The following is a 220-nucleotide window of genomic DNA, read 5'->3' on the forward strand; positions in this document are numbered from 1 at the left end:
GCTGCTCGTCACTGCCTCCAAGTGAGCTTTGTATCCAGAGCAGGACTTCTGCAAGAGGCGGAACCTCTATGTCAGTCGCTGGTTCCTTTCCTCGGGGTTATTCAGTTCCGTGCGAATTATGTCGTGGAGATGGCGAATATTCCTTCGGTAAATGGCGGAAACTTCGTTGTTGAGGATGCGGGACCACTGATCTCGTTCTTCACCGCTGCTGAGGAACGTG

Source organism: Penaeus monodon, chromosome 32, assembly GCF_015228065.2.
Source record: "Penaeus monodon isolate SGIC_2016 chromosome 32, NSTDA_Pmon_1, whole genome shotgun sequence".
NCBI lineage: Eukaryota > Metazoa > Arthropoda > Malacostraca > Decapoda > Penaeidae > Penaeus > Penaeus monodon.